The following is a 25,112-nucleotide window of genomic DNA, read 5'->3' as shown; positions in this document are numbered from 1 at the left end:
CTCATGTATATGAGGGGTCAGTGATGTCACTGGTCTCTCTAGTGATTGGATAGGCTGTGTTCTCATGTATATGAGATGTCAGTGATGTCACTGGTCTCTAGTGATTGGATAGGCTGCATTCTCATGTATATGAGGGGTCAGTGATGTCACTGGTCTCTAGTGATTGGATAGGCTGCATTCTCATGTATATGAGGGGTCAGTGATGTCACTGGTCTCTAGTGATTGGATAGGCTGCATTCTCATGTATATGAGGGGTCAGTGATGTCACTGGTCTCTAGTAATTCGATACGCTGCGTTCTCATGTATATGAGGCGTTGGTGATGTCACTGGTCTCTAGTGTATGGATAGGCTGCGTTCTCATGTGTATGAGGTGTCAGTGATATTACTGCTCTTTAGTGATTGGTTAGGCTGCATTCTCATGTATATGAGGGGTCAGTGATGTCACTGGTCTCTAGTGATTGGATAGGCTGTGTTTTCATGTATATGGGGTGTCAGTGATGTCACTGGTCTCTAGTGATTGGATAGGCTGCGTTCTCATGTATATCAGGTGTCAGTGATGTCACTGGTCTCTAGTGATTGGATAGGCTGTGTTCTCATGTGTATGAGGTGTCAGTGATGTCACTGGTCTCTAGTGATTGGATAGGCTGCGTTCTCATGTATATGAGGCGTCAGTGATGTCACTGGTCTCTAGTGATTGGATAGGCTGCGTTCTCATGTATATGAGGTGTCAGTGATGTCACTGGTCTCTAGTGATTGGATAGGCTGCATTCTCATGTATATGAGGGGTCAGTGATGTCACTGGTCTCTAGTGATTGGATAGGCTGCGTTCTCATCTATATGAGGTGTCAGTGATGTCACTGGTCTCTAGTGATTGGATAGGCTGCGTTCTCATGTATATGAGGCGTCAGTGATGTCACTGGTCTCTAGTAATTCGATACGCTGCGTTCTCATGTATATGAGGCGTTGGTGATGTCACTGGTCTCTAGTGTATGGATAGGCTGCGTTCTCATGTGTATGAGGTGTCAGTGATATCACTGCTCTTTAGTGATTGGTTAGGCTGCATTCTCATGTATATGAGGGGTCAGTGATGTCACTGGTCTCTAGTGATTGGATAGGCTGCTGTCTCATGTATATGAGGTGTCAGTGATGTCACTGGTCTCTAGTGATTGGATAGGCTGTGTTCTCATGTATATGAGGTGTCAGTGATGTCACTGGTCTCTAGTGATTGGATAGGCTGCGTTCTCATGTATATGAGGTGTCAGTGATGTCACTGGTCTCTAGTGATTGGATAGGCTGCGTTCTCATGTATATGAGGCGTCAGTGATGTCACTGGTCTCTAGTGATTGGATAGGCTGTGTTCTCATGTGTATGAGGTGTCAGTGATGTCACTGGTCTCTAGTGATTGGATAGGCTGTGTTCTCATGTACATGAGGCGTCAGTGATGTCACTGGTCTCTAGTGATTGGATAGGCTGCGTTCTAATGTATATGAGGGGTCAGTGATGTCACTGGTCTCTAGTGATTGGATAGGCTGCATTCTCATGTATATGAGGCGTCAGTGATGTCACTGGTCTCTAGTGATTGGATAGGCTGCGTTCTAATGTATATGAGGGGTCAGTGATGTCACTGGTCTCTAGTGATTGGATAGGCTGCATTCTCATGTATATGAGGCGTCAGTGATGTCACTGGTCTCTAGTGATTGGATAGGCTGCGTTCTAATGTATATGAGGGGTCAGTGATGTCACTGGTCTCTAGTGATTGGATAGGCTGCATTCTCATGTATATGAGGGGTCAGTGATGTCACTGGTCTCTAGTGATTGGATAGGCTGCGTTCTCATGTATATGAGGTGTCAGTGATGTCACTGGTCTCTAGTGATTGGATAGGCTGCGTTCTCATGAATATGAGGTGTCAGTGATGTCACTGGTCTCTAGTGATTGGATAGGCTGCATTCTCATGTATATCAGGTGTCAGTGATGTCACTGGTCTCTAGTGATTGGATAGGCTGTGTTCTCATGTGTATGAGGTGTCAGTGATGTCACTGGTCTCCAGTGATTGGATAGGCTGTGTTCTCATGTACATGAGGCGTCAGTGATGTCACTGGTCTCTAGTGATTGGATAGGCTGCGTTCTAATGTATATGAGGGGTCAGTGATGTCACTGGTCTCTAGTGATTGGATAGGCTGCGTTCTCATGTATATGAGGGATCGGTGATGTCACTGGTCTCTAGTGATTGGATAGGCTGCTGTCTCATGTATATGAGGTGTCAGTGATGTCACTGGTCTCTAGTGATTGGATAGGCTGCGTTCTCATGTATATGAGGTGTCAGTGATGTCACTGGTCTCTAGTGATTGGATAGGCTGCGTTCTCATGTATATGAGGTGTCAGTGATGTCACTGGTCTCTAGTGATTGGATAGGCTGCGTTCTCATGTATATGAGATGTCAGTGATGTCACTGGTCTCTAGTGATTGGATAGGCTGCATTCTCATGTATATGAGGGGTCAGTGATGTCACTGGTCTCTAGTGATTGGATAGGCTGCGTTCTCATGTATATGAGGTGTCAGTGATGTCAATGGCCTCTAGTGATTGGATAGGCTGTGTTCTCATGTGTATGAGGTGTCAGTGATTTCACTGGTCTCTAGTTGTTGGATAGGCTGAGTTCTCACGTATATGAGGTGTCAGTGATGTCACCGGTCTCTGGTGATTGGATAGGCTGCGTTCTCATGTGTATAAGGTGTCAGTGATGTCACTGGTCTCTAGTTATTGGATAGGCTGCATTCTCATGTATATGAGGTGTCAGTGATGTCACCGGTCTCTAGTGATTGGATAGGCTGCATTCTCATGTATATGAGGGGTCAGTGATGTCACTGGTCTCTAGTTATTGGATAGGCTGCATTCTCATGTATATGAGGGGTCAGTGATGTCACTGGTCTCTAGTGATTGGATAGGCTGTGTTCTCATGTATATGAGGTGTCAGTGATGTCACTGGTCTCTAGTGATTGGATAGGCTGCATTCTCATGTATATCAGGTGTCAGTGATGTCACTGGTCTCTAGTGATTGGATAGGCTGTGTTCTCATGTACATGAGGCGTCAGTGATGTCACTGGTCTCTAGTGATTGGACAGGCTGCGTTCTCACGTGTACGAGGTGTAGTGATGTCACTGGTCTCTAGTGATTGGATAGGCTGAGTTCTCATGTATATGAGGTGTCAGTGATGTCACTCGTCTCTAGTGATTGGATAGGCTGCGTTCTAATGTATATGAGGGGTCAGTGATGTCACTGGTCTCTAGTGATTGGATAGGCTGCGTTCTCATGTATATGAGGGATCAGTGATGTCACTGGTCTCTAGTGATTGGATAGGCTGCTGTCTCATGTATATGAGGTGTCAGTGATGTCACTGGTCTCTAGTGATTGGATAGGCTGCGTTCTCATGTATATGAGGTGTCAGTGATGTCACTGGTCTCTAGTGATTGGATAGGCTGTGTTCTCATGTATATGAGGTGTCAGTGATGTCACTGGTCTCTAGTGATTGGATAGGCTGCGTTCTCATGTATATGAGGGGTCAGTGATGTCACTGGTCTCTAGTGATTGGATAGGCTGCGTTCTCATGTATATGAGGTGTCAGTGATGTCAATGGCCTCTAGTGATTGGATAGGCTGTGTTCTCATGTGTATGAGGTGTCAGTGATTTCACTGGTCTCTAGTTGTTGGATAGGTCACGTTCTCATGTATATGAGGCGTCAGTGATGTCACTGGTCTCTAGTGATTGGATAGGCTGCGTTCTCATGTATATGAGGGGTCAGTGATGTCACTGGTCTCTAGTGATTGGATAGGCTGCATTCTCATGTGTATGAGGGGTCAGTGATGTCACTGGTCTCTAGTGATTGGATAGGCAGCGTTCTCATGTATATGAGGGGTCAGTGATGTCACTGGTCTCTAGTGATTGGATAGGCTGCGTTCTCATGTATATGAGGTGTCAGTGATGTCACCGGTCTCTGGTGATTGGAAAGGCTGCGTTCTCATGTGTATAAGGTGTCAGTGATGTCACTGGTCTCTAGTGATTGGATAGGCTGCATTCTCATGTATATGAGGTGTCAGTGATGTCACCGGTCTCTAGTGATTGGATAGGCTGCATTCTCATGTATATGAGGGGTCAGTGATGTCACTGGTCTCTCTAGTGATTGGATAGGCTGTGTTCTCATGTATATGAGATGTCAGTGATGTCACTGGTCTCTAGTGATTGGATAGGCTGCGTTCTCATGTATATGAGGGGTCAGTGATGTCACTGGTCTCTAGTGATTGGATAGGCTGCGTTCTCATGTATATGAGGGGTCAGTGATGTCACTGGTCTCTAGTGATTGGATAGGCTGCGTTCTCATGTGTATGAGGTGTCAGTGATGTCACTGGTCTCTAGTGATTGGATAGGCTGCATTCTCATATGTGACGTCAGTGATGTCACTGGTCTCTAGTGATTGGATAGGCTGCATTCTCATGTATATCAGGTGTCAGTGATGTCACTGGTCTCTAGTGATTGGATAGGCTGCATTCTCATGTATATGAGGCGTCAGTGATGTCACTGGTCTCTAGTGTATGGATAGGTCACGTTCTCATGTATATGAGGGGTCAGTGATGTCACTGGTCTCTAGTGATTGGATAGGCTGCGTTCTCATGTATATCAGGTGTCAGTGATGTCACTGGTCTCTAGTGATTGGATAGGCTGTGTTCTCATGTGTATGAGGTGTCAGTGATGTCACTGGTCCCTAGTGATTGGATAGGCTGCGTTCTCATGTATATGAGGTGTCAGTGATGTCACTGGTCTCTAGTGATTGGATAGGCTGGGTTCTCATGTGTATGAGGTGTCAGTGATGTCACTGGTCTCTAGTGATTGGATAGGCTGTGTTCTCATGTGTATGAGGTGTCAGTGATGTCACTGGTCTCTAGTGATTGGATAGGCTGCGTTCTCATGTATATGAGGTGTCAGTGATGTCACTGGTCTCTAGTGATTGGATAGGCTGTGTTCTCATGTGTATGAGGTGTCAGTGATGTCACTGGTCTCTAGTGATTGGATAGGCTGCGTTCTCATGTATATGAGGTGTCAGTGATGTCACTAGTCTCTAGTGATTGGATAGGCTGCGTTCTCATGTATATGAGGTGTCAGTGATGTCACTGGTCTCTAGTGATTGGGTGGGCTGTGTTTTCATGTATATGAGGTGTCAGTGATGTCACTGGTCTCTAGTGATTGGATAGGCTGCGTTCTCATGTATATGAGGGGTCAGTGATGTCACTGGTCTCTCTAGTGATTGGATAGGCTGTGTTCTCATGTATATGAGGTGTCAGTGATGTCACTGGTCTCTAGTGATTGGGTGGGCTGTGTTTTCATGTATATGAGGTGTCAGTGATGTCACTGGTCTCTAGTGATTGGATAGGCTGCGTTCTCATGTATATGAGGTGTCAGTGAGGTCACTGGTCTCTAGTGATTGGATAGGCTGGGTTCTCATGTATATGAGGGGTCAGTGATGTCACTGGTCTCTAGTGATTGGATAGGCTGCGTTCTCATGTATATGAGGTGTCAGTGATGTCACTGGTCTCTAGTAATTGGATAGGCTGCGTTCTCATGTATATGAGGGGTCAGTGATGTCACTGGTCTCTAGTGATTGGATAGGCTGCGTTCTCATGTATATGAGGGGTCAGTGATGTCACTGGTCTCTAGTGATTGGATAGGCTGAGTTCTCATGTATATGAGGTGTCAGTGATGTCACTGGTCTCTAGTGATTGGATAGGCTGTGTTCTCATGTATATGAGGTATCAGTGATGTTACTGGTCTCTAGTGATTGGATAGGCTGGGTTCTCATGTATATGAGGTGTAGTGATGTCACTGGTCTCTAGTGATTGGATAGGCTGCGTTCTCATGTATATGAGGTGTTAGTGATGTCACTGGTCTCTAGTGATTGGATAGGCTGGGTTCTCATGTATATGAGGTGTCAGTGATGTCACTGGTCTCTAGTGATTGGTTAGGCTGCATTCTCATGTGTATGAGGTGTCAGTGATGTCACTGGTCTCTAGTGATTGGATAGGCTGCGTTCTCATGTGTATGAGGTGTTAGTGATGTCACTGGTCTCTAGTGTTTGGATAGGTCACGTTCTCATGTATATGAGGTGTCAGTGATGTCACCGGTCTCTAGTGATTGGATAGGCTGCATTCTCATGTATATGAGGTGTCAGTGATGTCATTGGTCTCTAGTGATTGGATAGGCTGCGTTCTCATGTATATGAGGCGTCAGTGAGGTCACTGGTCTCTAGTGATTGGATAGGCTGTCTTCTCATGTATATGAGGGGTCAGTGATGTCACTGGTCTCTAGTGATTGGATAGGCTGCGTTCTCATGTATATGAGGGGTCAGTGATGTCACTGGTCTCTAGTGATTGGATAGGCTGTGTTCTCATGTATATGAGGCGTCCGTGATGTCACCGGTCTCTAGTGATTGGATAGGCTGCATTCTCATGTATATGAGGTGTCAGTGATGTCATTGGTCTCTAGTGATTGGATAGGCTGCGTTCTCATGTATATGAGGCGTCAGTGAGGTCACTGGTCTCTAGTGATTGGATAGGCTGTCTTCTCATGCATATGAGGTGTCAGTGATGTCACTGGTCTCTAGTGATTGGATAGGCTGCGTTCTCATGTATATGAGGGGTCAGTGATGTCACTGGTCTCTAGTGATTGGATAGGCTGTGTTCTCATGTATATGAGGCGTCCGTGATGTCACTGGTCTCTAGTGATTGGATAGGCTGTGTTCTCATGTATATGAGGCGTCCGTGATGTCACCGGTCTCTAGTGATTGGATAGGCTGCATTCTCATGTATATGAGGTGTCAGTGATGTCATTGGTCTCTAGTGATTGGATAGGCTGCGTTCGCATGTATATGAGGCGTCAGTGAGGTCACTGGTCTCTAGTGATTGGATAGGCTCTCTTCTCATGCATATGAGGCGTCAGCGATGTCACTGGTCTCTAGTGATTGGATAGGCTGCGTTCTCATGTATATGAGGGGTCAGTGATGTCACTGGTCTCTAGTGATTGGATAGGCTGTGTTCTCATGTATATGAGGCGTCGGTGATGTCACTGGTCTCTAGTGATTGGATAGGCTGTGTTTTCATGTATATGAGGGGTCAGTGATGTCACTGGTCTTTAGTAAATGGATTGGCTGCGTTTTCATGTATATGAGGGGTCTGTGATGTCACTGGTCTCTAGTGATTGGATAGGCTGCTGTCTCATGTATATGAGGCGTCCGTGATGTCACTGGTCTCTAGTGATTGGATAGGCTGTGTTCTCATGTATATGAGGGGTCAGTGATGTCACTGGTCTCTAGTGATTGGACAGGCTGCGTTCTCATGTATATGAGGGGTCAGTGATGTCACCGGTCTCTAGTGATTGGATAGGCTGCATTCTCATGTATATGAGGTGTCAGTGATGTCACTGGTCTCTAGTGATTGGATAGGCTGCGTTCTCATGTATATGAGGTGTCAGTGATGTCACTAGTCTCTAGTGATTGGATAGGCTGCGTTCTCATGTATATGAGGTGTCAGTGATGTCACTGGTCTCTAGTGATTGGGTGGGCTGTGTTTTCATGTATATGAGGTGTCAGTGATGTCACTGGTCTCTAGTGATTGGATAGGCTGCGTTCTCATGTATATGAGGGGTCAGTGATGTCACTGGTCTCTCTAGTGATTGGATAGGCTGTGTTCTCATGTATATGAGGTGTCAGTGATGTCACTGGTCTCTAGTGATTGGGTGGGCTGTGTTTTCATGTATATGAGGTGTCAGTGATGTCACTGGTCTCTAGTGATTGGATAGGCTGCGTTCTCATGTATATGAGGTGTCAGTGAGGTCACTGGTCTCTAGTGATTGGATAGGCTGGGTTCTCATGTATATGAGGGGTCAGTGATGTCACTGGTCTCTAGTGATTGGATAGGCTGCGTTCTCATGTATATGAGGTGTCAGTGATGTCACTGGTCTCTAGTAATTGGATAGGCTGCGTTCTCATGTATATGAGGGGTCAGTGATGTCACTGGTCTCTAGTGATTGGATAGGCTGCGTTCTCATGTATATGAGGGGTCAGTGATGTCACTGGTCTCTAGTGATTGGATAGGCTGAGTTCTCATGTATATGAGGTGTCAGTGATGTCACTGGTCTCTAGTGATTGGATAGGCTGTGTTCTCATGTATATGAGGTATCAGTGATGTTACTGGTCTCTAGTGATTGGATAGGCTGGGTTCTCATGTATATGAGGTGTAGTGATGTCACTGGTCTCTAGTGATTGGATAGGCTGCGTTCTCATGTATATGAGGTGTTAGTGATGTCACTGGTCTCTAGTGATTGGATAGGCTGGGTTCTCATGTATATGAGGTGTCAGTGATGTCACTGGTCTCTAGTGATTGGTTAGGCTGCATTCTCATGTGTATGAGGTGTCAGTGATGTCACTGGTCTCTAGTGATTGGATAGGCTGCGTTCTCATGTGTATGAGGTGTTAGTGATGTCACTGGTCTCTAGTGTTTGGATAGGTCACGTTCTCATGTATATGAGGTGTCAGTGATGTCACCGGTCTCTAGTGATTGGATAGGCTGCATTCTCATGTATATGAGGTGTCAGTGATGTCATTGGTCTCTAGTGATTGGATAGGCTGCGTTCTCATGTATATGAGGCGTCAGTGAGGTCACTGGTCTCTAGTGATTGGATAGGCTGTCTTCTCATGTATATGAGGGGTCAGTGATGTCACTGGTCTCTAGTGATTGGATAGGCTGCGTTCTCATGTATATGAGGGGTCAGTGATGTCACTGGTCTCTAGTGATTGGATAGGCTGTGTTCTCATGTATATGAGGCGTCCGTGATGTCACCGGTCTCTAGTGATTGGATAGGCTGCATTCTCATGTATATGAGGTGTCAGTGATGTCATTGGTCTCTAGTGATTGGATAGGCTGCGTTCTCATGTATATGAGGCGTCAGTGAGGTCACTGGTCTCTAGTGATTGGATAGGCTGTCTTCTCATGCATATGAGGTGTCAGTGATGTCACTGGTCTCTAGTGATTGGATAGGCTGCGTTCTCATGTATATGAGGGGTCAGTGATGTCACTGGTCTCTAGTGATTGGATAGGCTGTGTTCTCATGTATATGAGGCGTCCGTGATGTCACTGGTCTCTAGTGATTGGATAGGCTGTGTTCTCATGTATATGAGGCGTCCGTGATGTCACCGGTCTCTAGTGATTGGATAGGCTGCATTCTCATGTATATGAGGTGTCAGTGATGTCATTGGTCTCTAGTGATTGGATAGGCTGCGTTCTCATGTATATGAGGCGTCAGTGAGGTCACTGGTCTCTAGTGATTGGATAGGCTCTCTTCTCATGCATATGAGGCGTCAGCGATGTCACTGGTCTCTAGTGATTGGATAGGCTGCGTTCTCATGTATATGAGGGGTCAGTGATGTCACTGGTCTCTAGTGATTGGATAGGCTGTGTTCTCATGTATATGAGGCGTCGGTGATGTCACTGGTCTCTAGTGATTGGATAGGCTGTGTTTTCATGTATATGAGGGGTCAGTGATGTCACTGGTCTTTAGTAAATGGATTGGCTGCGTTTTCATGTATATGAGGGGTCTGTGATGTCACTGGTCTCTAGTGATTGGATAGGCTGCTGTCTCATGTATATGAGGCGTCCGTGATGTCACTGGTCTCTAGTGATTGGATAGGCTGTGTTCTCATGTATATGAGGGGTCAGTGATGTCACTGGTCTCTAGTGATTGGACAGGCTGCGTTCTCATGTATATGAGGGGTCAGTGATGTCACCGGTCTCTAGTGATTGGATAGGCTGCATTCTCATGTATATGAGGTGTCAGTGATGTCATTGGTCTCTAGTGATTGGATAGGCTGCGTTCTCATGTATATGAGGCGTCAGTGAGGTCACTGGTCTCTAGTGATTGGATAGGCTGTCTTCTCATGCATATGAGGCGTCAGTGATGTCACTGGTCTCTAGTGATTGGATAGGCTGCGTTCTCATGTATATGAGGGGTCAGTGATGTCACTGGTCTCTAGTGATTGGATAGGCTGTGTTCTCATGTATATGAGGCGTCGGTGATGTCACTGGTCTCTAGTGATTGGATAGGCTGTGTTTTCATGTATATGAGGGGTCAGTGATGTCACTGGTCTTTAGTAAATGGATTGGCTGCGTTTTCATGTATATGAGGGGTCTGTGATGTCACTGGTCTCTAGTGATTGGATAGGCTGCTGTCTCATGTAGATGAGGCGTCCGTGATGTCACTGGTCTCTAGTGATTGGATAGGCTGTGTTCTCATGTATATGAGGGGTCAGTGATGTCACTGGTCTCTAGTGATTGGACAGGCTGCGTTCTCATGTATATGAGGGGTCAGTGATGTCACTGGTCTCTAGTGATTGGATAGGCTGCATTCTCATGTATATGAGGTGTCAGTGATGTCATTGGTCTCTAGTGATTGGATAGGCTGCGTTCTCATGTATATGAGGCGTCAGTGAGGTCACTGGTCTCTAGTGATTGGATAGGCTGTCTTCTCATGCATATGAGGCGTCAGTGATGTCACTGGTCTCTAGTGATTGGATAGGCTGCGTTCTCATGTATATGAGGGGTCAGTGATGTCACTGGTCTCTAGTGATTGGATAGGCTGTGTTCTCATGTATATGAGGCGTCGGTGATGTCACTGGTCTCTAGTGATTGGATAGGCTGTGTTTTCATGTATATGAGGGGTCAGTGATGTCACTGGTCTTTAGTAAATGGATTGGCTGCGTTTTCATGTATATGAGGGGTCTGTGATGTCACTGGTCTCTAGTGATTGGATAGGCTGCTGTCTCATGTATATGAGGCGTCCGTGATGTCACTGGTCTCTAGTGATTGGATAGGCTGTGTTCTCATGTATATGAGGGGTCAGTGATGTCACTGGTCTCTAGTGATTGGACAGGCTGCGTTCTCATGTATATGAGGTGTCAGTGATGTCACTGGTCTCTAGTGATTGGATAGTCTGCGTTCTCATGTATATGAGGTGTCAGTGATGTCACTGGTCTCTAGTGATTGGAAAGGCTGTGTTCTCATGTATATGAGGGGTCAGTGATGTCACCGGTCTCTAGTGATTGGATAGGCTGCATTCTCATGTATATGAGGTGTCAGTGATGTCATTGGTCTCTAGTGATTGGATAGGCTGCGTTCTCATGTATATGAGGCGTCAGTGAGGTCATTGGTCTCTAGTGATTGGATAGGCTGTCTTCTCATGCATATGAGGCGTCAGTGATGTCACTGGTCTCTAGTGATTGGATAGGCTGCGTTCTCATGTATATGAGGGGTCAGTGATGTCACTGGTCTCTAGTGATTGGATAGGCTGTGTTCTCATGTATATGAGGCGTCCGTGATGTCACTGGTCTCTAGTGATTGGATAGGCTGCGTTCTCATGTATATGAGGTGTCAGTGATGTCACTGGTCTCTAGTGATTGGATAGGCTGTGTTCTCATGTATATGAGGCGTCCGTGATGTCACTGGTCTCTAGTGATTGGATAGGCTGCGTTCTCATGTATATGAGGGGTCAGTGATGTCACTGGTCTCTAGTGATTGGATAGGCTGCGTTCTCATGTATATGAGGCGTCAGTGAGGTCACTGGTCTCTAGTGATTGGATAGGCTGTCTTCTCATGTGTATGAGGTGTCAGTGATGTCACTGGTCTCCAGTGATTGGATAGGCTGCGTTCTCATGTATATGAGGGGTCAGTGATGTCACTGGTCTCTAGTGATTGGATAGGCTGTGTTCTCATGTATATGAGGCGTCCGTGATGTCACTGGTCTCTAGTGATTGGATAGGCTGCGTTCTCATGTGTATGAGGTGTCGGTGATGTCACTGGTCTCTAGTGATTGGATAGGCTGCGTTCTCATGTATATGAGGCGTCCGTGATGTCACTGGTCTCTAGTGATTGGATAGGCTGTGTTTTCATGTATATGAGGCGTCCGTGATGTCACTGGTCTCTAGTGATTGGATAGGCTGTGTTTTCATGTATATGAGGGGTCTGTGATGTCACTGGTCTCTAGTGATTGGATAGGCTGCGTTCTCATGTATATGAGGGGTCAGTGATGTCACTGGTCTCTAGTGATTGGGTGGGCTGTCTTCTCATGCATATGAGGCGTCAGTGATGTCACTGGTCTCTAGTGATTGGATAGGCTGCGTTCTCATGTATATGAGGGGTCAGTGATGTCACTGGTCTCTAGTGATTGGATAGGCTGTGTTCTCATGTATATGAGGCGTCGGTGATGTCACTGGTCTCTAGTGATTGGATAGGCTGTGTTTTCATGTATATGAGGGGTCAGTGATGTCACTGGTCTTTAGTAAATGGATTGGCTGCGTTTTCATGTATATGAGGGGTCTGTGATGTCACTGGTCTCTAGTGATTGGATAGGCTGCTGTCTCATGTATATGAGGCGTCCGTGATGTCACTGGTCTCTAGTGATTGGATAGGCTGTGTTCTCATGTATATGAGGGGTCAGTGATGTCACTGGTCTCTAGTGATTGGACAGGCTGCGTTCTCATGTATATGAGGTGTCAGTGATGTCACTGGTCTCTAGTGATTGGATAGTCTGCGTTCTCATGTATATGAGGTGTCAGTGATGTCACTGGTCTCTAGTGATTGGAAAGGCTGTGTTCTCATGTATATGAGGGGTCAGTGATGTCACCGGTCTCTAGTGATTGGATAGGCTGCATTCTCATGTATATGAGGTGTCAGTGATGTCATTGGTCTCTAGTGATTGGATAGGCTGCGTTCTCATGTATATGAGGCGTCAGTGAGGTCACTGGTCTCTAGTGATTGGATAGGCTGTCTTCTCATGCATATGAGGCGTCAGTGATGTCACTGGTCTCTAGTGATTGGATAGGCTGCGTTCTCATGTATATGAGGGGTCAGTGATGTCACTGGTCTCTAGTGATTGGATAGGCTGTGTTCTCATGTATATGAGGCGTCCGTGATGTCACTGGTCTCTAGTGATTGGATAGGCTGCGTTCTCATGTATATGAGGTGTCAGTGATGTCACTGGTCTCTAGTGATTGGATAGGCTGTGTTCTCATGTATATGAGGCGTCCGTGATGTCACTGGTCTCTAGTGATTGGATAGGCTGCGTTCTCATGTATATGAGGGGTCAGTGATGTCACTGGTCTCTAGTGATTGGATAGGCTGCGTTCTCATGTATATGAGGCGTCAGTGAGGTCACTGGTCTCTAGTGATTGGATAGGCTGTCTTCTCATGTGTATGAGGTGTCAGTGATGTCACTGGTCTCTAGTGATTGGATAGGCTGCGTTCTCATGTATATGAGGGGTCAGTGATGTCACTGGTCTCTAGTGATTGGATAGGCTGTGTTCTCATGTATATGAGGCGTCCGTGATGTCACTGGTCTCTAGTGATTGGATAGGCTGCGTTCTCATGTGTATGAGGTGTCGGTGATGTCACTGGTCTCTAGTGATTGGATAGGCTGCGTTCTCATGTATATGAGGCGTCCGTGATGTCACTGGTCTCTAGTGATTGGATAGGCTGTGTTTTCATGTATATGAGGCGTCCGTGATGTCACTGGTCTCTAGTGATTGGATAGGCTGTGTTTTCATGTATATGAGGGGTCTGTGATGTCACTGGTCTTTAGTGAATGGATTGGCTGCGTTTTCATGTATATGGAGTCTCAGTGATCATAAGAGGGGCACATTTAGACATGCCCATGCCACGCTTCTAATAATGCATAGCCACATGCAAAGTCATGAATATCACAAAGAATTCATAAGCAAAAGATGTCGTTATACCATTCAAACTACAGTGGTCTTTTCTATCATTATTTTTCAGGAGAAAAAAGGGACAGCTGGGAGCTATGAGTAATGTCACTGGTATCTAAGTCGGGTGGGGGGCAGTCCGCACCGGGTGTCACCATGGAAGGGGTGACACCTGGGAGCATTGCAATCAAGGTTTAACTTCTCAACCCCAGACCTTAAAGGATCCCCGAGGTGACATGTGACATGATGAGATAGACATGGGTCTGTACAGTGCCTAACACACAAATAACTATGCTGTGTTCCTTTTGTTATTTCTCTGCCTGAAAGAGTTAAATATCAGGTATGTAAGTGGCTGACTCAGTCCTGACTCTGACAGGAAGTGACTACAGTGTGACCCTTACTGATAAGAAATTCCCCTTTTTTTATCTCTTTCTTGCTTTCAGAAGCCATTTTCTGCTAGGAAAGTGTTTTATAGTTGGAATTTCTTATCAGTGAGGGTCACACTGTAGTCATTTCCTGTCTTAGTCAGGACTGAGTCAGCCACTTGCATACCTGATATTTAACTGTTTCAGGCACCCGTGTTTGCTAATTCGTTTGTACAACACCACTGTAGATGTTTGTGCTTTTAAAATGAATAATAATAATCGAGGCTCCGGCAGGCAGGGCCAATTATCATTGGGGAGTCTGGGGGAGCGGCAAGGGGGCCCGACATCACTCCTCCTTCCTTCTCCATGGCCCCACCTCCTGTGTCTTCCTGCAGAGTAGGGAGCAGTGGTGCAGCTTGTAAGTGAATCTCACCTTACACTGATGCCTCCATGCTCCTCTGCAGCTGCTCCTTTTACATCCTGGTTCCTGTACGTCGCATAATTACACACGCTATGCAGAGATCAGATGGGCAGACAGAGGAGCACAAAGGGATTGAGATCACTCACAAGCCACACCGCTGCAACCTATTCTGCAGGGGGACACACGAGGGGGTCCATGGAGAGGGTGGGAGTTACGGTTACAGAATTATGTCGGCACCCCTCCACGCAGGGTACTGCTAGATCAGGGGTAGGGAACCTATGGCTCGGGAGGCAGATGTGGCTCTTTTGATGGCTACATCTGGCTCACATACAAATCAGTAGGGGTGGATTCACTAAGCTTCACCGCTCAAGCAGCGCAGCTTAGTGTGGCAGCGCAAGTAACATTTTCAAAGTAGGCATGCTACTGCCGTAGCATTCTTCACTACTAACTTACTCGTGCTTCCCCAAAAACTAACAGCCGCTCCAATTGTCCCACTCTGAGCCCTGTCAGGTCCAGTGACTTTGTAGGACGAGATTCAAAAACTTTTATTGGCCCAGTAGGCTGCCTGTCACTTGACAAGCAGCCTATTTGGCCACAGTGCGGGGATCTCGTCCTACAAAGTGAATCAATCCCCAAGTCAGCTAGCTAATTGTACAAGCTGTTAGTCGGTATTTCTCCTGTCTGGCTCTCGGGGAAATTGCTGATGTTGCTGAAACTCAAGAGAAGCTGAAGACGTGTCTGACACTTCCGCTGCCCGGAGGATCAACTGTGTACACATCACCGTGGCAACAGGGACGTGAGACCTACTGTCCCAGTTTGGATGGCTCTCACGGAATTACATTTTAAAATATGTGGCGTTTATGGCTCTCTCAGCTAAAAAGCTTCCTGACCCCTGTGCTAGACTGTCAGGCAAGCTATCTCGAGGGGGTCCCCCAGACCACCAGAGATGTCACAGGGGGGCGCCACAAGCACATCACCCCCATCAAGCTCCTCCACTGCTAAAAAAAAAAAAAAAAAGTTTGTTGGGGGAGGGTGGGGCCATTAATAATTATGACATTGAGTTAAATAATTCTATTTTTAATGCAATGAATGAAGCTCAGAGATATTGTAGAGCAGACTGCATGCTGCTCATCTCTCTCTCAGTAATAGCCATATGTCCATATTTTGGAAATGAGATAACTGTAAACAGGGGGTTAGTGTTATGGTACAAATAACAAATATCTTATTTAGGGTGAAAACACATTTTGTTAGGTTGCAGCAAATATAATGGAGGGATACTGAGCAGTTCTTATTCCTGGAGCTTTCTCTGCTTCACTAGAATTTTATATGTATAAAATGTCTTTTTTTTATTGAAGCTGATTGTGAATTCCTAGAAACGTTCATTGATAGACGCGGGATATTCGGCGCTCTGCAGCCGATATTTCCAGCACACAGCCTGCAGGAGATTAATCAGAGGTTCCTCGCTGACAACCTATCACCCGGCACACAGGCCCGCTCCCCGGAGAGCGCTGAGATCTCTGCCAGCTTCTCTGGCACATAAATATCTCTCCTGCTCATTAACCAGACCCACCCCACATCTGTAATCAAACCCCAGCCTGGGCTAGTGATTATGCCAGCTGAAAGCCAGATGGGTGGCCCAAATAATGAACTTCACAGCCCAGCTGCTCTCCAGCGCTGACAGAGGCGCCGCACCTCGCAAACGCAAAGTTTACCGGGGGGAGGTGCTACAGAGACGCCTAGTGACAGCACAGAACAAGATGGAGGACGACAGGTCAAGGGAATATATAAGAGGCTGCCTCCCTCCATCCCTTGTGTACACTGCATAAAATGGGCAGCAAGCTTGCTGTACCCTGATAATGCATCAAGTACTGGCGATTATGGGAAAGAATATGCCATTTGAAGGACCACTGTCACAAAAAAAATGTAAAATTTAAAATACATACTTATAAGAAGTAAATTTCTCCCAGAGTAAAATGCACCACACTGTATAGTTCTCGCAGGTTTCTGTCGCTTACAATAGGCAGTAAAAATGTGATGGATCTGTACTTGTTTCTCTATTTTCAAAAGCACTTTCTGAACAACAGTTGCTCTGTCCAGTTGCCAGAATAGTGTGCAGCAAATAGAGAGGCTGGCTGTCATCTTTGTATAGATCCTTTCCAGGCAGTACTTTTTTGTAAATGATAAAGGAGATACTGAGAATCCCCCATGAGGAGATGGGCTAGTCCATCAGATTCTCAACGTGGGAGAACAGCAATTTATAATGCATTTTGATATTGCAGAAATGTTCTTTGTATAAGTATGTGTACACATATAGTTTAAACGTTACAATTTTTCACGATAGCGGTCCTTTAAGCTACTCATCTCAGCGTTGTGACTTGTGAGAATTTCTGCATTGCCACCTCATCTTCCATCTTTTCTCTTCTGATACATTCAGCACTTTGGAGTTTCCCTTAGGTCGGAACCCTGCTTTATTCCTCAGATCCAGCATATCTCGATGTCTTTTCACTTTCATAAAACTCGACATCTGTAAAATACGTCACTTTGAAGGTCACCTCAGAGGTTTTGGTGTACGCCGTCGTCATTATCTGCCGCCAAAATGATTTCCTCCTCTCTGGACTTCTTCTATCTAGACTCTCACCTCTACAGTCAATCTAGCATGTTGTTTCAAGTGTCTTTCCCTTTTCTCCAGATCCTCTTGTGATGCCCCCTCATCTGGCAATCCCCCCACTGTATCCCCCGGGAATACAATTCAAGATACTGTGCTTTTCTTTTCAAATCACATCATGTCTCCTGTCCTGCCAATATCTCTGATCTCAGGTACACATAGACCCCCAAACTGCCCTCCATTCCTCCAATGACGTTCTGATGTCTTCTTCACTCATGCCCTGCATGTGACTTCAATACTTCTCTCGGGCTGCCTTCTTTCACCTGTACTCTCTTTTTTTCATCATCCTTTAGACTTTACTCCACCTTTAATATTTTTAAAATGTCTCTCAGGTCCTGCCCCTTCAAAGTTTCTCCTCTTTAGCGTAAAGGGATACTGTAGGGGGGTCGGGGGAAAATGAGCTGAACTTACCCGGGGCTTCTAATGGTCCCCCGCAGACATCCTGTACCCGCGCAGCCACTCCCCAATGCTCCGGCCCCGCCTCCAGTTCACTTCTGGAATTCCAGACTTTAAAGTCAGAAAACCACTGCGCCTGCACACCCGTGTCCTCGCTCCCGCTGATGTCACCAGGAGAGTACTGCGCAGACACAGACCATACTGGGCCTGCGCTGTGCGCTCTTGATGACATCAGTGGGATCGAGGACACGGCAACGCAGGCGCAGTGGTTTTCAGACTTTAAAGTCAGAAATTCCAGAAGTGAACCGGAGGCGGGGCCGGAGCATCGGTGAGTGGCTGCGCGGGCACAGGATGTCTGCGGGGGACCATTAGAAGCCCCGGGTAAGTTCAACTCATTTTCCCCCGACCCCCCTACAGTATCCCTTTAACAAAATCACGAATTAACCACTACCACTCTAATTGTCCAGTTACTGCTACCTTCCCTATCTACTGTATCCTGTGTCCTCTCACCTCTTAGATTGTAAGATTGATAAGACAGCTCCTCTTCCCTCCTACTGTATCCCGTGTTCCCTGACCTCTTAGATTGTAAGCCTGATGAGACAGGTCCTCTTCCCCTCATACTGTATCCTGTGTTCCCTCATCTCTTAGACTGTAAGCCTGATGGGACAGGTCCTCTTCCCCTCATACTGTAGCCTGTGTTCCCTCATCTCTTAGACTGTAAGCCTGATGGGAAAGGTCCTCTTCCCTCCTACTGTATCCTGTTTTCCCCACCTCTTAGATTGTAAGCCTGATGGGACAGGTCCTCTTCCCTCCTACTGTATCCTGTGTTCCCTCACCTCTTAGACTGTAAGCCTGATGGGACAGGTCCTCTTCCCTCCTACTGTGTCCTGTGTTCCCCCACCTCTTAGATTGTAAGCCTGATGGGACAGGTCCTCTTCCCTCCTACTGTATCCTGTGTTCCCTCACCTCTTAGATTGTAATCCTGATGGGACAGGTCCTCTTCCCCTCTTCTGTATCCTGTGTTCCCTCACCTCTTAGATTGTAAGCCTGATGGGACAGGTCCTCTTCCCTCCTACTATATCCTGTGTTCCCTCACCTCTTAGATTGTAAGCCTGATGGGACAGGTCCTCTTCCCGCCTACTGTATCCTGTGTTCCCTCACCTCTTAGATTGTAAGCCTGATGGGACAGGTCCTCTTCCTCCTACTGTATCCTGTGTTCCCTCACCTCTTAGATTGTAAGCCTGATGGGACAGGTCCTCTTTCTTCCTACTGTATCCTGTGTTCCCTCACCTCTTGGATTGTATGCCTGATGGGACAGGTCCTCTTCCCTCCTACTGTGTCCTGTGTTCCCCCACCTCTTAGATAGAAAGCCTGATGGGACAGGTCCTCTTCCCTCCTCCTGTATCCTGTGTTACCCCACCTCTTACACTGTAAGCCTGATGGGACAGGTCCTCTTCCCTCCTACTGTATCCTGTATTCCCTCACCTCTTAGATTGTAAGCCTGATGGGACAGGTCCTCTTCCTCCTACTGTATCCTGTGTTACCCCACCTCTTACACTGTAAGCCTGATGGGACAGGTCCTCTTCCCTCCTCCTGTAGCCTGTGTTCCCTCACCTCTTAGATTGTAAGCCTGATGGGACAGGTCCTCTTCCTCCTACTGTATCATGTGTCCCCTCACCTCTTAGATTGTAAGCCTGATGGGACAGGTCCTCTTCCTCCTACTGTATCCTGTGTTACCCCACCTCTTACACTGTAAGCCTGATGGGACAGGTCCTCTTCCCTCCTCCTGTAGCCTGTGTTCCCCCACCTCTTAGATTGTAAGCCTGATGGGACAGGTCCTCTTCCCTCCAACTGTATCCTGTGTCCCCCCACCTCTTAGATTGTAAGCCTGATAGGACAGGTCCTCTTCCCTCCTCCTGTATCCTGTGTTCCCCCACCTCTTAGATTGTAAGCCTGATGGGACAGGTCCTCTTCCCTCCTCCTGTATCCTGTGTCCCCTCACCTCTTAAGTTGTAAGCCTGATGGGACAGGTCCTCTCCCCTCCTACTGTATCCTGTGTTCCGCCACCTCTTAGATTGTAAGCCTGATGGGACAGGTCCTCTTCCCTCCTCCTGTATCATGTGTTCCCTCACCTCTTAGATTGTAAGCCTGATGGGACAGGTCCTCTTCCCTCCTCCTGTATCATGTGTTCCCTCACCTCTTAGAATGTAAGCCTGATGGGACAGGTCCTCTTCCCTCCTACTGTATCCTGTGTTCCCTCACCTCTTAGATTGTAAGCCTGATGGGACAGGTCCTCTTCCCTCCTCCTGTATCATTTGTTCCCTCACCTCTTAGATTGTAAGCCTGATGGGACAGGTCCTCTTCCCTCCTCCTGTATCATGTGTTCCCTCACCTCTTAGAATGTAAGCCTGATGGGACAGGTCCTCTTCCCTCCTACTGTATCCTGTGTTCCCCACCTCTTAGATTGTAAGCCTGATGGGACAGGCCCTCTTCCCTCCTACTGTATCCTGTGTTCCCCACCTTTTAGATTGTAAGCCTGATGGGACAGGTCCTCTTCCCTCCTACTGTATCTTGTGCTCCTTCACCTCTTAGATAGTAAGCCTGATGGGACAGGTCCTCTTCCCTCCTACTGTATCCTGTGTCCCCTCACCTCTTAGATTGTAAGCCTGATGGGACAGGTCCTCTTCCCTCCTACTGTATCCTGTGTTCCCTCACCTCTTAGATTGTAAGCCTGATGGGACAGGTCCTCTTCCCTCCAACTGTATCCTGTGCTCCCTCACCTCTTAGATTGTAAACCTGATGGGACAGGTCCTCTTCCCTCCAACTGTATCCTGTGCTCCCTCACCTCTTAGATTGTAAGCCTGATGGGACAGGTCCTCTTCCCTCCTACTGTATCCTGTGTTCCCTCACCTCTTAGATTGTAAACCTGATGGGACAGGTCCTCTTCCCTCCAACTGTATCCTGTGCTCCCTCACCTCTTAGATTGTAAGCCTGATGGGACAGGTCCTCTTCCCCTCATACTGTATCCTGTGTTTGCTCACCTATGGGCTGCTCATGTATAATGATTATATGCACTGAAAGAGGACCTGTTACCCATCAAAGTTTCCCCACAGCAAGGTCCTCATATAGGACATGTGCACTTTTCTTTTTGGCCCTCCGCTGCTCACACTGGCATGACTAGCTGAGGAGTGATTGCTTGGTTTTCTTGCAGTTTACAGACATCCATTATAGGGGATAAGCTGTGTTCTGGTAATTACTCTGATTATTGATGGTGTCACTTCCAACACATCCCCAGCAGCAGCAGCTGTAATAATCCAGAACTTACACAGCAGAGCAGAGATACAGTGCTGTGTTTATTGGTTTATGGCTTTCAGAGAAGTGCTGTGACAAGGGGTCATGATCTGTGCTGGAGGGTGCTGAGCGGTGAAGACCCACCGAGGAAACACTATGAGGGTGGCACCGCAGAAAGGTCACTGCTATATTACAGGAAAACAGAGAGGACAAGATTATGAGAGATTCCTGAAGAACCACAACTGGAGTCACTGAGGGCCATATATTGTCTTAGTGGCTTCTGGGGCTAGAAGACCAAGATTGACGATTATTTATAATCGGCACCAATATTTTTGGGTTCTTGTGCACCATTTACGCACCTGGCAGTCCACTGGTATATAGTTGTTTTTGGTTGGAGTACAAATAAACAGTAGGGGACATGAAAAAATATAAAATAAAGACAAGGCACTTAATTGGAGGGAATGTGGTGGACTTATCTCCACAGATAGGGCCCTTTTCCACTAGAGCGATTGCGATTGCTGAATCGCAAAATCGCAAATCGCTAGTGATTTTTAAATCGCTAGGGTTGTTACTTTATCATAGAAATCACGAGAAGTATTTTCCACTACTGTCATTTGATTTGGAAATCGCTTGCTGGAGCGATTTTTACAATGATAATGCAATGCAAATGAAAATCGAAAATCGCAATCGCATAACAGAATTAATGAAAAATTGCAATCGCAATCACTGGCGTTTGTGATTTGTGATTGCGATTGCTTGTGGAAAAGGGCCCTTAGGGCCCTTTTCCACTACGGCGTTTGCGATGGCTGAATCGCAAAACCGCAAACCGCTAGTGATTTTTCAAATCGCTACAGTTTGCTTTTAACATAGGAATCGCGGTAGGTCATTTCCACTACCGCGATTCGTTTTTTACCTGATCGCGATCGTACGGCGGAGCAATTATTGCCGCGATTTTGCTATGCAGTGCATAGCATAGCAAAATCGCGATCGCAAACATCGGGAAATCGTCGGGAATTTACCTTTTGCGATTCAGCAATCGCTAGCGTTCATCGTGAACGCTAGCGATTGCTAGTGGAAAAGGGCCCTTAAGAAGATAAACTAAAGAATCAGAATCAGAATCACTTTATTTCGCCAAGTACAGCAAGAGCTGTAAACGGAATTATTTGTGGTACACATGGCATAGACAGAGTGTGAGACAGACGCACAACACATACATGGGTATGTGGGCATACATAGCTGAGCAGTGAGAGGGGAGGTGTGTATGAGTTTAGCTGCTAAAAGCAGAACAGTAGAAATGCAGTAATCAGTTCGTATTGGCTGTTTCATTGCTGTGCAAAGTACAGTCCAGTAACTAGTAGTAAGGTTCCGTTAAAGGGCCCGAGTCAAATTGGGTATCGGTCAAGGCAGGCAGCGGCGGGCACCAGCTGAACGACCCGGATGTAGCGCGCTGGTGTGCGGGCCAGACATTGGGAGGTTGGAGTTCAGTAGCCGAAAGGTGGCCATACATTTATCGACTTGGCGGCTGTTCGACCATTCGATTCCATAATTAATTAAAACATGTCAATGTTACTCCAGCAACCATGTGGGGGGTGTGTATGAAGACGGAGTCAGGGTGGGACACCAACAGGTAAAGTACAGTGCGCCGAGGGGCACATTTGGCATTTGGGGGGACAGTGTCGGGCCAGCGAGGTGACAGATGCGGCGTCACAAGGCCAATTCCTATGAGCAGCCCACAGGTCTCTTTCTAAACAGATTCGATTAGAGAGAGATTTGTCTCTTGCTCAAATCTGCCCATCATGGCTATCTTTACTGGACACCAAGATAAGGTATTCCACTGATGAGTTTTCCAACTCTTCAGGTCAACTAAAGTGTCTTATGTCACAGGCAATGCAGCTGATTGACTCTGATTGGTTGGTTGCCTCTCAGGTGACCACCGTTTGTGACGACCCTTCTCATTACATCACATTTTGTCCTATGGTTTTAATTTTTTTATATACTACACTATTTGGACTCTTATCTGTCCGCCTCCTCGCCTTAAATTATAACTGCACCCAGCTTTTGCCTGGAGGCTATACCTGGTAGCAGGAGTACAGCCATGACACTAATAAAACACCTGGATGTAATGATCTGCGCTGCTGTCTGCGCAGGAAGACAGCTGTTTGACCATTTGTTAGGTCTGAGTGTTGCAGGTCCCTGGAAAGGAGACCTAACTCTACTCTGCAAGCTGCAGAGTTGCTGTTCTGGGGAGAAATTTGCATACACTTGTCATGCAAATTGCTTAGTTGCTTCCTTTGATGGTTTGCAGTATAAATACCTTTTGCTCCCAGAATTCCTTGCTGGTCATGATGGTTTGTTCCTGTTTACTTGCCTGGAGTCTCAGCCCTCTGCTCATTGTTGGTTATTATTGCTAGCTTAGAGTAGTTTCCCTTTGGGAGTGCTCCTTGCATTCCTAGTTAGTGCAGTCAGGATTGTGTATTGTACTGCTTAGTCTGTCGTGTCTTGCTCTTGCGCTGTCGCCAGCGGTTGGCGGTAGCGAATCGTTCTGTCTTTCCGTTGCGATTGTTCTGTCTCCGGCGGCAGCTGACAGAAAACCTCTCTGTCTGTTTGGATCGCACTCGCTCTTGCGGAAGAGCAGTGGACCCTTTCAGTTTTGTTCCCGTGTACGGATCGCACTCGCTCTTGCGGAAGAGCAGTGGATCCAATCTGACTTGTTTCTGTTATTTCGTGTTTGTGGTACATTGGTTAGTTAGGGTGGCACGCTTATCACTGGGCGCCTAACGCGTGGTGATCGTGTCTTAAACGCGTTCGCTGTTGCGAATGAGTGCGGTGTTCGCGTTTAGCTAGCGTTTGTCATTTTCCTTGACGTTCTGATCATTGTTTATTGCTATGTCTTTCTTGCTACACTTGTGCTCTGTCTTAATTCGGTCTTGTGTCACTATTGGCAATCGCCACTTTTGCGATTGCGTTCCCACTTCGTTTCCGTTGTAGTGTGTTCATCGTCGCTGGGTGGCGACTAGTTTGGTGGACACACATACATTCTATCTCTGTGCTTATTCAGTCTTGTGTCGCTGTTAGCAATCGTCATCTCTTGCGATTGCTTTCTCACTTGGTTTCCGTTGTAGTGTGTTCATCGTCGCTGGGTGGCGACTAGTTTGGTGGACACACATACATTCTATCTCTGTGCATATTCAGTCTTGTGTCGCTGTAAGCAATCGTCATCTCTTGCGATTGCTTTCTCACTTGGTTTCCGTTGTAGTGTGTTCACCGTCGCCAGGTGGCGACTAGATTGGTGGACAGACATACATTCCATCTCTGTGCTTATTCAGTCTTGTGTCGCTGTTAGCAATCGCCATCTCTTGCGATTGCTTTCTCACTTGGTTTCCGTTGTAGTGTGTTCACCGTCGCCAGGTGGCGACTAGATTGGTGGACAGACATACATTCCATCTCTGTGCTTATTCAGTCTTGTGTCGCTGTTAGCAATCGCCATCTCTTGCGATTGCTTTCTCACTTGGTTTCCGTTGTAGTGTGTTCACCGTCGCCAGGTGGCGACTAGATTGGTGGACAGACATACATTCCATCTCTGTGCTTATTCAGTCTTGTGTCGCTGTTAGCAATCGCCATCTCTTGCGATTGCTTTCCCACTTGGTCTTCGCTGTTGTGTGTTCGCCGTCGCCAGGTGGTGACTAGATTGGTGGACATACATTCTGTCTCTGTGCTCACTCTCTTTCACTAGGGCCTATCGTGCCCTGTATTGCTTCCCCTCGTACAATTCCTATCTGGCATCTGTGGCAGTACAGAGGGATTGTTCCTCTGTTCTCCACAGCTCCATCTGCCGGCAGGAATTCCCCTCTACAGGTGCATTGCACCGCAGCTGGATTCTGTTATTCAGTCGTTTGTGGAGGATTTCCGTAGTGTCGGCGCGCATCTTGTGCGCTGACCACGGAAATAATTCCACAATCGTTACACTGGAATACATTTTGACTGTGGTAGGTTACCCTTGGCACTTGGCTTTCATTTATTACACAACTGAAATATTGGCAAACTTTTTGGCTGTGGAATATTCATTTTGGAAACACGAGTTTGGCTATTACAAAGATTAGAAAGCCCAGCATTTAATATCTTGGCCTGGATTGGAGTTGCAGTCAGTGATTGCTGTGATTTTGATTTGATTCTGGATGTGTTT

At 46.8% G+C, this 25,112-nt stretch overlaps 1 protein-coding gene across 3 annotated transcripts in view; it reads left to right on the top strand.

The window, feature by feature from the left end:
- Positions 1 to 25,112, top strand: part of COX10 (cytochrome c oxidase assembly factor heme A:farnesyltransferase COX10) — a 1,230,266-nt gene that overhangs the window by 761,517 nt on the left and 443,637 nt on the right. The gene's annotated exons all lie outside the window — the stretch shown is intronic.

Source organism: Hyperolius riggenbachi, chromosome 12 (genome assembly GCF_040937935.1).
Source record: "Hyperolius riggenbachi isolate aHypRig1 chromosome 12, aHypRig1.pri, whole genome shotgun sequence".
Lineage (NCBI taxonomy): Eukaryota > Metazoa > Chordata > Amphibia > Anura > Hyperoliidae > Hyperolius > Hyperolius riggenbachi.
The sequence above is the reverse complement of the archived record's forward strand: the minus strand, read 5'-3'. Positions and strand labels throughout refer to the sequence as shown.